This window comes from Pempheris klunzingeri, chromosome 4 (genome assembly GCF_042242105.1).
Source record: "Pempheris klunzingeri isolate RE-2024b chromosome 4, fPemKlu1.hap1, whole genome shotgun sequence".
NCBI lineage: Eukaryota > Metazoa > Chordata > Actinopteri > Acropomatiformes > Pempheridae > Pempheris > Pempheris klunzingeri.
This window is the reverse complement of record NC_092015.1, coordinates 1,712,625-1,722,981: the sequence shown is the minus strand read 5'-3', so window position 1 is coordinate 1,722,981 and position 10,357 is coordinate 1,712,625.

The following is a 10,357-nucleotide window of genomic DNA, read 5'->3' as shown; positions in this document are numbered from 1 at the left end:
GAAGTAAATGATTCGCTTTACTTTTCAGGTCTCATGTTGTTTTTTAGAAGTTGATAAAGTCATATTGTGACATGTGTTGTCCAGATTAGTGCTGTGGTGATATTTTAGAAGATGAAATGTTAGAAATACACTCGACTAAACCATCTCTGCTTCCTTCTGCTCTCGCTCTGTGAGCTGTGAACCGGACGTGACGACCAGACGCAGCGACAGGCCGACGAGCTGGAGACCTCCTGCAGGACTCAGAGTCGTAAATGTTGAATATTTTTTATATGCATCCACCAACCTTGCTGCACTGGTGTTAGTTGTTCTTTAATGCTTCTGTGGTTTCTCCTGGTGGGTTTGGCTTCACTTCACCTTCACGTCGTGAACATTCGCTGCACAACCAGGTGGAAACTGTGACACGTGCCTGATATCCACTCCAGTAATGTGCAGTGTAATGACAACAGACCCTGTAGCTGCACACACAGCCGGTCCATCGGTGAATCAGTCAACATATCGAGCTTTACGAATACAGACCTTTTACCATTTACCATGACTAGTGCGATGCCTGTTTAGATGAGGCTGCTGCAGCGCCACCTGTTGGTCAAATGGCACCAGATTTCTCCTGGTTTGTTGCACAAGCACAGAGCAAACTGTGAGAGCCAGCTGTAGCTACACTGTGTTTAGAATCAGTTGGTCGAAGGATGTTTCTGCACCAAATCTGGTGACGACTGCTCAAAACTTGTTGGAGGACAAAATTCATTATGAAATTTCAATCCAGATGCAAATAGAGAGACGAAATCTGAGATATGTTTGGAGGTCAATAAGTTTTTCATCCCATTTGAATCGTGCCAAGAATCACACACACGATGTTAATCAATTTTTAAAAAAAAAATTTTTAGAACTTTTATTCAGAACAGTGGGGTATGACATCCAGATGTACACAAGGCAATAATCAGCAAATTGTACAAATGTACAAATATAAATAAAAGTATTTTGGTACAATAATAGAAAAAATAATAATATACAAAAGCACATTCAATAATCTTGAATGGACATTACTCTAAATATAGATTTGACTATAGTGACAAATTGTATTTCAAAACAAACAGAAATAGTACCATATAATTCCTAACCTCAAGTTAATCAATTTAAAGAATAGTTTTGTAAGTCAGGAAAGTTTGATCTTTTTTGGCGTAAAACTGTTTGCTGCTAAAATACGTAATTAGAAAAACGACACACCCAAAAGTTGCAGAAGTGGCGTCCAGCTAGCTAGCTAGCTAGCACCGCTAAAGGTGCAACATGGTAGAGGGCTCAGCTTGTTCTTTGGCTTCCCGGCTGATAAAACACGTCAGGTCAGATAACGTTAGCTGCATTTGTGCGTGGAACGTAGCTAAGTTAGCTAACTAGCTAGCTAGCAGGTGATGTGTAGCTCACTGGGTGGTTTCACACCAAACTAAACTTCGTTCACAAACATCGTGTGTGTAGTTCCAGAGACCCTCTGGACGGTCGCTGTGGCCTTCAGGTCAAAAGTTACAGGCCAAAATGTGTCTTGCTGTTACGGCGCCACCATCTGGCCAAATTGCACCACATTCATCAGTGCGCTCCCTTTTTAATCTGCAGGAATAACACAGTCCTGCTGCACTACCTCTGCAGTCGTTCATCAAACTTGCAGCTGGTGTTAATTCACTTCTCTGTCTCTGTGCTTAAAATGTCTCCACATCCTTCATCTGCACACTAATTTGATCTAACGATAGCAGCTGCAGCCTAAATGTCGCTCTCCACCACGTAGCTGCTGCGACTTTGCTCGACTTCTCGCATTTTTAAACGCATTAATGCAAATTAAGCCCAAAGAGGAGGCCGGTTGTGTCAGCCCGGTGCATGTAGGTGTGTAATCTATATTTAGCAGCTGGTGTCTTTACGTTATAATCCTGACATGTAATCCATCTGTTCTGCCTCTTCCCAATGTCTTTGACCTTAACTGTAACCCAATTAAAGACAAATCTGAGGACGACTGTAGCACTTCAGACGTTATCATCATCATCATCATCATCATCATCATCATCATCATCCCGACACGTCCTCCATCTGCTGATCAGAGCTGGTTCCAGTTCAGTGAGGACGCTCGGTGTTCGTCAGGGTTTCACCGCTGCTCATTCACACACCGACGCATCATCACAACTGACATGATTATTACCAGGCTTTGTCCATTAAAACCACAAAGCATCAGTTTTCCTCACGTTGCCTCTGTGTGTGTGTGTGTGTGTGTGTGTGTGTGTGTGTGTGTGTGTGTGTGTGTGTGTGTGTGTGTAGCTACTGTACTCCAGCATTACGGCTGTAATAACATAATCCCACAGATTTGGCCTGACAGCAAGACAGTATGCTGCCGATTTCAACTGACAGTAGGGAATTATCGTCACCACGCACTTTGCAGACGGCGAGACATGTGTTATTATTGCTGCTGCGAGTCCCAACATGTGGCCCGCCGACCCTCCGAGGGACGCCCACTGGAAGAGTCGAGGGCAGGGAGGTGTGGAGGTCATGCTAAAAGTTTATGCCGACCATCAGGTCCAATTAAACTTTGGAAATACACGACTGTCGGTTTAATTACACAGCAGTTAATTCACTGCACTTTAATCAACTTAATGCTTCTTGTTCTTCTCCAATTATTATATAAGACAGAGGCAATAAAGTCTACCTTGAAAACAGACACGAAAGGACAAGATGGTGTTAAGACAGAAACTTAGTACATAAATGACATAAACAGGACGAGATAAAGACGTTACGCACTAAACTTGATGAACGCCGGCTGATTTTGCAGCTCCGTTTAATCTACAGGCCTCCGTGAATTCAGCTCCAAGTCTTGTGAAATAGTTCCTCTTTGCTCTGTTCGCTGTTCTTTCATCACTCGAGTAACATCCCAGGAAAGTTTTCCACTTTTCAAATGTGGGTTCGTCCTCATTTCCCCAGTAATATGAGCTCCTCGAAGGCTTTACCATCACCTTTTTTTAAAGGACAAATTATAAGTGAAAACTCTGTGGAATCCATCTTCTTCCTAGTCCGTCTAAAAGAAACTAATGTTTGAGGGAGACACTTTTTACACACTGATCAGAGGATTTTTCATTAATTTATACTGAAGGAGACGTAGATGTTCATGGGTAGTAATTTATAGTTCATCTATTTTAACTTATTTGTTTATTTATTTTTATTTTATTATATCTCATTCTATTTCATTTTATTTTGTTATTCTATTTTATATTATATTTTATTTTGTTTTATTTCATTTTATTTTGTTGTTTTATTTTATTTTGTTATTTTATAATTTATTTCATTTTATGTTATTTTATTTTATCTAATTTTATTTTGTTATTTTATAATTTATTTCATTTTATGTTATTTTATTTTATCTCATTTTATTTTGTTATTTTATCTTATGTTATTTTATTTTGGATCTACCTTACTAAGATCTTTATTCTTTTTTATATCTAAATGTCTCAGGACAGTTCTGAATCTGTATCTCTGAGGTCAAAGTTGTTCTCCAGTTTCTCAGCTGAAAACAGAAGGTGTGAACTTTTCTCACTTTAACCCCCCCAGACTACGACGATATGATCCATCCGTAGAATTAGACAGAAATATGTGAGCTTCACTTCCTCTTTTCACAAGAGCTACGACTGAAGCTGCACCAGTGAAACTGTTAAACTGTTGTAGAAGCAGCTCACCTGACTTGAGCTCAGATAAACTACAGGTTTACATTTTAGGTTTCTTTGCTCCTTTTAAAGCGTGTCGGCAGCTCCCGTTCAGCTCTGAGCTTTTGGCCAGTTTGGGTGAACTTCTTCACGTCTGAGCAGCGAATCCTTGTAGACAAAATGTTGGAGACGCCTCCAAACAGGAGAAATCTGAATCTTATATTTCCGTTCTTGGTTCTTGGTCGGTGCTCGTGAGGTGCAGCTGACGTGAAGAGTGCACGACAGGAAAGACGAGGTTGAAGCTACAGAAACGAGAAATGAGAAGAAGCCCACATGCTGCTGCTGCAGCGAGGACATGAAGCCTGCCAGGAAACAATCAAGATCAAATGTAGTTCTGGAGGAGAGTTCTGGGAGAAAACAAAGAAGTGACTTGTGCAGAAGTGTGAAGAGATGGTGGAGACAGACGGAGCGCTTTCTGGAAACCGTCTTTGTCTTTGTGTTTTCTTTTTTCCTGCTCGATGGAAGAAGAGAGCAGAATATTTTACTCCTCTGCGCCTTATTAAACCTCCACTTTTTATTGACGCTAAAGGAAACGTACTAAACTGATCACCTTAATCATCCTCCCGGGTTATTAGAGCCAGTAAAGCTGACATGATAAATAAAAACTAGACCACAGAGTGAAATGAAAAGATGATAACAGTGCAGACTCACAGGAAACTTTACGTCTTTACTTTACGTCTTCTGCAATTTGACCAACATGTGTTTATGTGTTTATTTAGACTGTCATCTTCTTAAATCTGTATGATAATACAAAAAAAACTAAACATCCTTAAACAATAAGAGTCACCTGAAATTAAAAACTGAAACTTAACTGACCTAAAAACAGAAATTAAACTCAAAATAAAAAGTAAAACCATAAAAACTCAGGTCTCGACCCCACAGATGGAGGAAAAACTGTGTAAAATATGACTAATATTAGGATTTATTGTCCCCTTATCGGCTGTCCTCATACTTCTGACCACAAACTACACAGTTTTAACTGTAGCTACGCGTCCTCGGTCCCTTTATTTCTACATTCCAGTGTTTTATTTTGCTCTGAACTAGCGAACAAAGGTCCCGGCGGCCTTTAGACGTCGTCCTAATGTGTGAAATATGAATGTGGGGGGGGGGGCTGCGGCCGGCTGGCATATGGACGAAACCAGCGGCAGCCTGCGGCCAGATAATACATACAGATCTACTTTAATACAAAGAAATCTCGTATTATTCCATCCATTACGTAAAGGGATGAGATTATCGATACTCAGATTAATGAGCATCCAATGGAGCGGCGGCGTAGCGGCCGGCTCCGCCCCGTCACTCCACCCTCCAGCCTCCGCCCACACCACACTCCAATCATCCAGATAAAAATAGACACCCCCACAATGACTTGCAGTTTAGTTGTTAGATTTTAGTCTTTATTGTACTATTTTTTTTTCTTGACAATTTGCTAGCGGACATGTGAAAACTTGGACCAACAAAAACATCATCATCATCATCATCATCATTATTATTATTATTATTATTATTATTCTTTTTTCTTTTTTTTTTTAATTACAGCATATCGTCAGACTGCGGTAACAGTGAGAAGATGTGTTTTTAGAAAATAAAATAAAACAAGAAAGGAAAAAAAAAAAAAAAAGAGAGAGAATCCAAACCAAACAGGAGAAAGAAACAAAATCATTTTTTGACTTTTAATATTTGATGGTGGTTTTTTTTTCCTTTTTTTTTATTCATGTACACAATATAACAGTCTAAAAACATTAAACACACAGAGCTGAAGACATTGCAGTGTTGGTTGGGAAGTGGCAGTCCTCAGGGCAGTTTATATACTGGAGCAACATGGTCCTGCTGTACTGTCAAATATCTACTGGGACGGATGGGGAGGGGATGGGGGGGGGGCAAAGATGGGGGGGTCGAGGGGCACTACAAACCAAAATGGCCGTCAATATAAAACTAACAGTCTTTTTTTTTTTTTTCTTCTTTTCTTTTTTTTGTCTTTAAATCCACCAATCAGGAGTCGGTAGAGACAGAGAGCAGAGTTAAGTAGCTCAACCAGGAGGAAAATAGGACGGAGGGGGGAGGGGGGGGGGGAATAAGAAGAGACGGGGAAGAAGAAGAAGAAGAAGAAGAAGAAGAAGAAGGAGGGGGGGGTATTGTGGAATGTCTCGATTTTTCATTTTTTACATTTCTGCATTTTTCTTTTCTCTCGTAGACAATATAAAATCTCACAGACAAGCAAAGAAAAAATAAAAACACTGGATGTACATGTTTGTCGTATGTATGCATGTGTCGGACGGAGGGGGCGATGGATGGATGGATGGACGGATGGACGGATGATGATGGATGGATGGATGGACGGACGGATGGGGGCGAAAAGAAGGGCTGAATTATTGCTTTCTGAGTGATTATTATTTTTCACTTCTCATCTACATGAATTGCATCTTTCTCTCTCTCTCTCTCTCTCACCATGGTGATCTGTTAACACGTGATTACTCCGTTTATTCAGGAGGGAGGAGGAGGAGGAGGAGGGATGAAGGGAGAGAGGAGGAGGAGGAAGAGGAGGAGGAGGAGGAGTAGGAGTTAGGGGAGGGGGGCGGGGCTCAGAGCTCCTTGCTCAGCGAATCCCGGGCAGTTCTAATCCTCTTTGTGTGGCCTCACACGTTTCCCGCCTTTTTGTCTGGTAAATGATAACAGAAGAGATTGAAAAAATGTATTAAAAAATAGGTCTTGGAAAAAAGGTAATAATAATAATAATGATAATAATAATAATAATAATAATAATAATAAACATCATATAAAAGGGTTCCATGTGTGTTTAGTGGTTTAGTACAGATGTTTGGTCTCTGGTTAGTTCAGTTATTGTTGTTTTACGGACACATACAAAGCAAACATGAGAGAAATGTCACATTATAATGGCTCATCATCATCATCATCATCATCATCATCATCACACGATGTCTGTCTGTCTGTCTGTCTTCCTGCCTGTCTCTCTCTCTCTCCTCCCTTTTTGTCCCTTATCTGTGTTTTTGGATTTTCCTCCTCGTCGTCTCTTATGTGTTGACTTTGTCTTTGACCTTAAAGAGAAGATGCTTCCCTGAAGAAATCAAATAACCTGACCGTCCACTGGCGATGGCGTCTGTCTACGTGTCTGTCTGTCTGTCTGTCTGTCTGTCTGCTTCCCCCCAGAGAGAGAGACAGCAGAGGGAGAGGAGGCTAGTTAATCTGGCTTGTTGAAGAGGCTCCGTGACACTTTGATTTTGCCCACTAATCCGTTGATGGACTCAACTCTATTGATGTCTACTAAACCAGCTTTTCTCTTCCACAGCAAACGGAGAGCTAACTATATAAGCTACGGCTAATTAGAGCTAGCAGCCAGCTGCCTATGCAGCGCGGGGGCCGGGGGGCCGAGGGGCCGAGGAGGGAGGCCGAAACACCAAGGTCGAGGGTCTGCGGGGAAGCTGCAGGTGGCTTTAATCATTCATGCGACTCACACTCGGAAAATACTATCAGCGGAAAAATCTGTCGACGTTTTCCTCTGTTGTCTGTGCTGCTTCGGCTGTGCAGTGAAACAGGAACAAAGTCTTGTGCAAAGACGTTTTTGCACTAGTTTAAATGTTGTAGTTTTAAACCTGGAGTCTGGTTTTACATATTTCATGTTTGAAATGACTTGTAGAAACAAAAAGTTCTGATGTTGGTCCAGTAGATCGCTTCAGCCTTTATTATACAAATATAGTGCTGGATCAGAACTAACTCATTAAAAGAGCAGAGTCACACATTAACTAACCGACCGATCAAGGCAGCAGTACACCAGAAACTCATGTGTTCTAAAATCCCTGTTTTACTGAATGTAGTCTGGTGTGTGTGCAGAGAGCGATATAACGGCTGTTTGTGGTTTAACCAAAAGGAACCAATCTGAGCTACATCACTGCACCAGACTCCATTGACAAAAACAGTAATTTTACCTTTGCAGAACACAGGAGTTGCACGTCAGTTGCTGCCTCAATTGGCTGCTTGTCTAATTGTGTTATATGGTGTTTTTAATGGTTGGTTCAGATCCAACACAATATTTGTGGAACAAACAATGACATCAATTGACCAATGGAGGCAGCAGCAGACCAGCAGCTCCTGTGTCCTGTTCTCTAGAATCCCTGTTTTAGTGAATGTAGTCTGGTGTGTGTGCAGAGAGCGATATAACGGCTGTTTGTGGTTAAACCAAAAGGATCTTCCAGGTCTCTCTCTGTAGGGATCCTTTCCATGATGCTGTCACACACTTAGAATAACACTCTGAGACTGTCAGTGGATCAAACAAGCTCTTTTAGTGGACCTACTGTGATCAGGTGCAGGATTACGTTGCAGCTCATGTCTCAGCTGCTGTCTGAGGTGATCTACTGGACCAGTTCCAACACTTTTACTACCTACCAGTCATTCAGACACCTGGATATGTAAGAATAAAGCCCAGGTACTGGGACTCCTCCTATGAGTGCATGCAAGTTACCACTGAAAACATAAGCGTTTCTATCGTGTGTTTTCCTGAGATCATTATCATGTTGGAGTCGAGCTCAGGCTCATTCAGCATTGGCATGGAAGACGACAAGAGAGTCCAATTAAGCCGCGGATGTTAGTAAGTAACGTGTTGCATACAGTTTACAGTGAACTGCTTCTATAACAGTGTTTGGATGGAAGACTTGCCTGTGAGAGCAGAGAGCAGAGAGTAAAGTAGGGCTGCACACAGAAAGGCCGTCTGCATCCCACCAGTGTAACCACCAAGCATCTTTTGGGGTGTTTTCAGTCTATATTTATGCAGCTACGGTGATTGTGTACTGGGCGCTGAGGGCAGGTGACCTTCACAGTGCCATTTTCTGTCCGACTGCATGTCAACATGCTGCCAAAGCAGAAGACAGCAGCAGCTTCACAGTCGCCAGTGAGGCGTTTCTGTGCCTCTTCTGTGCTGCCGGGCATTTTAACCTAAATCTGAAAGGTGCCATACACACTGCAGTTCACCGTGTACGGCCTCAGCGGTGCTTTAATGTCAAAATCATCGCCTGAGTCCAAATTACGACAGATATGTTGGAGTATATCTAACATGGTGCCAAAAGATGTAACTAACAGCAGCCAAAGTCCATCAGTAAACCTACATTTGATGTCTATCTATCATGTAATCACACAGTATTTAAAACTGATATTCAGTTGTCTAATAACTGGGATCCAGTTTTATCTATCAGAGAAAATTAAAGGTGACCCCTGCTAGTGCAGCATGTGGCTAAAACACAACCTAAACTACATCAGTTTTTTTTTGGTCCTTGTCTTTGAGTGATTTTAAACAACAGTAACTAGGACATACTACATGCCAGAACTATGCAAATCACCACATATCTTCTACATCGTGTCTGCTGTGCCTGTATAAAATCCCAGACCTCCAGGCCACACCTTATGGGAGCTCTGGGGTGTCCTAACCCTGAACCCTGCTCGCCAGTGGGCATCTAGTGATGGACGTTAAGGTGCATCTGAGGTGCTTTTCAGAGCTATTTTCAGGAAAAAGCAGTTGCTGGTGTGTTTTTCCAACAACGCAACGAGAGCTTGGCACCGTCTCAGGCCTCAAACATTCGGAGTTAAACTGAGTTCAGTTCTAGCAAAAGGGTTTGAGCTTCAAAGAGCCGTCCGGTAAGTCGCTGGGCGGCAGCAGGAGCCCCGGTGCTCCCCACAAACATCTGTTGGGCCGTATGGGATCAAAGCGAGGTGCTTACTGGACGCTGAGCCTCACGCTGCACTCGAATGGAGCTGTGGGGGGGCGATAAATAATGGAGGAGGGAACAGAGCACCTTCTGGTTCACGGGCGCTTCACCTCCGAGCGGCTGCACGTGTGAAACGGTTCAAACGACAAGTGAAGCTGTAAAGGAGCTCAGAATAACTGCCTTAACTCCCCCCCCCCCAATGATGCACCAGAAAAGGAACCAATTAGGAGCTAAGATCAACAATTAAATCTACTTTTTAAATCTGCTTTCTGGTTAGATATTTATGTTTTTATCCAAGTTCATGAACAGTCAGCTTCCATCTGTAGCTGCCCTGGGAATCCACACTCGCCACCTGAGTCCTAAATGGTTTCATCGCTCGGCTGTGCATGAACTGGACGTTGTGATGAAATTAGCAGTCGGTGGATGAAAGAGATGTTTCTCTCCCTCCATCACTCCACGTCTCTCTTCTGGCAAATACTCGCTGGTGATTTACTTGTGCACAAACATACAGATTTTTACACCTACGCTACGGTTTCTTTAAAGGGACGTGGGGAATAACTATAACTAAATATTGTGTGTGTGGTTCTGTGTGCAGAGTGTGTGTGTGTGTGTGTGTGTGTGTGTGTGTGCAACTTAAAACACATGGTTCAACATTAGTGTGTGTTTATTGACTTCAGAGCTGGAGTCAGAACGTGCCAGGAGCCTGAACGTTAGTGTTAGATTCATCTTTTTTTTGGTCTGTTAAATAAAAAAGCTTCTACTTTTTCATATAAAACTAAAACCTGGACAAAGACAAAGTTTATTATAACAGAAGAGTAAGAAAACCAACAGTTCTTCACATTTGATTAGTTGGAATCAGTTGATTTTTGTCGTTTTGGCTTAAAAAAAAAAAGATTTAAATCATTAATCAACAAGCAAACT